Source organism: Mirounga leonina, unplaced genomic scaffold, assembly GCF_011800145.1.
Source record: "Mirounga leonina isolate KUSES-001 unplaced genomic scaffold, KU_Mleo_1.0 Mir_154, whole genome shotgun sequence".
NCBI lineage: Eukaryota > Metazoa > Chordata > Mammalia > Carnivora > Phocidae > Mirounga > Mirounga leonina.
The window spans coordinates 31514394-31516553 of NW_023270389.1; the positions used below are offsets into that span (position 1 = coordinate 31514394).

The 2160-nt window shown below is 39.6% G+C and overlaps 1 non-coding gene across 1 annotated transcript; it reads left to right on the forward strand.

Moving 5' to 3' along the window:
* Positions 1-1545: 1545 nt before the first annotated feature.
* Positions 1546-1676, forward strand: LOC118014598. Its single transcript, XR_004680310.1, has one exon. It is a non-coding gene; the product is annotated as a small nucleolar RNA SNORA63 (small nucleolar RNA).
* The last annotated feature ends 484 nt before the right edge of the window (positions 1677-2160 follow it).

Here is a 2160-nt window from a genome sequence, read left to right on the forward strand (position 1 = left end):
TCTTGTTATCTCTCTCTGTCTGTCAAATAAAAAAAAATAAAAATATCAGATTTATTTATTTCAGGGAGGAGAGGGAGGGTCAGAAGGAGAGGGAGAGAGAATCTTTAAGCAGACCTTGGCTGAGCTTGGAAGCCCGATGACGAAGGGCTCAGTCCCACAACCCTGAGATCACGACCTGAGCCAAAACCAAGAGTCAGACACTCAACTGACTATGGCACCCAGGTGCCCCTTTGTAAGTGTACTCTTAATCCCCTTCACCTATTTCACCCATCCTCCACCCACCTCCCCTCTAGTAACCATCAGTTTGTTCTCTATAGTTAAGAGTTTGTTTCTTGGTCTCTCTCTCTCTCCCCTGACTTCCCCCCTTTGCTCATCTGTTTTGTTTCTTAAATTCCACATATAAGTGAAATTATATGGTATTTGTCTTTCTCTGACTGACTTATTTTGCTTAGTGTTATACTTTCTAGCTCCATCCATTTTGTTACAAGTGACAAGGATTTCATTCTTTTTTATGGCTGAATAATATTCTATGTTATATATATATACATACACATACATACCACATCTTTATTCATTCATCTATCAATGGACACTTGGGCTGCTTCCATAATTTGGATATTATAAATAATGCTGCAATAAACATAGGGGTGCATGTATCCCTTTGAATTAGTGTTTTTGTATTTTTGGGGTAAATACCCAGTAGTGTGACAACTGGATCATAGGGTAGTTCCATTTTTAACTTTTTGAGGAACCTCCATACTATTTTCCACAGTGGTTGCACCAGTTTGCATTCCCTCAGATGTGGTCTTTTAAAAATGAGCTATCTTAAGTTCTACTTACATTTTAAAAAAATCAAATCTCTTACTTTATTTTAGTACATAGTTTCATTTTTTTTTATTCTTATGTTAATCCCCATACATTACATCATTAGTTTTAGATGAAGTGTTCCATGATTCATTGTTTGTGCATAACACCCAGTGCTCCATGCAGAATGTGCCCTCCTCAATACCCACCACCAGGCTAACCCATCCTCCCACCCCCCTCCCCTCTAGAACCCTGTTTGTTTTTCAGAGTCCATCGTCTCTCATGGTTCGTCTACCCCTCCGATTTCCCCCGCTTCATTCTTCCCCTCCCGCTACCGTCTTCTTCTTCTTCTTTTTTTTTTTAACGTATATTGCATTATTTGTTTCAGAGGTACAGATCTGAGATTCAACAGTCTTGCACAATTCACAGCGCTTACCAGAGCACATACCCTCCCCAGTGTCTATCACCCAGTCACCCCATCCCTCCCACCCCACCCCCACTCCAACAACACTCAGTTTGTTTCCTGCGATTAAGAATTCCTCATATCAGTGAGATCATATGATACATGTCTTTCTCTGTTTGACTTATTTCACTCAACATAATACCCTCCAGTTCCATCCACGTCGTTGCAAATGGCAAGATCTCATTCCTTTTGATGGCTGCATAATATTCCATTGTACATAGTTTCATTTTAACACTAAAGAGGACTCATCTTCTGTATGTTAAATTCTACTGCATAAGATGCAGGATCTAGTTACAATGTAGCTATAAAGTGCTGCCTTGTCTTTGCCCCCTGCTCAAAATAAAGCTGTTACCTTTCTAGCCCTGTCCACCATGGTGCTTAGCAGCCAGGGATGCATGGTCTCAGACACGTTTACCAAGTAAAACACTGCCTTGAGGGGCGCTTGGGTGGCTCAGTCATTAAGCGTCTGCCTTCGGCTCAGGTCATGATCCCAGGGTCCTGGGATCGAGCCCTGCATCGGGCTCCCTGCTCAGCGGGGAGTCTACTTCTCCCTCTCCCACTCCCCCTGCTTGTGTTCCCTCTCTCATTGTGTCTCTCTCTGTCAAATAAATAAATAAAATCTTTAAAAATAAATAAACAAATAAAATTCTACTGCATAAGAATTGATAACACAGGTTAATTTCAACTAAGTACTTATTCAAGCTACTTTTTAAAATATTACATTTATTTCAACTAAGTATTTCTATAAGCTACTTTTCAAAATATTGCATTTATTTTAGTGATACCATATTTATTACTTAGCTTGTTTTTCTTCCACAGTTTTATTTGTTCCTTTTTCTTTATTTTGTTTGGCCACCCTCATTTTTTAATCTCTCTATAGTTCACTCCATATT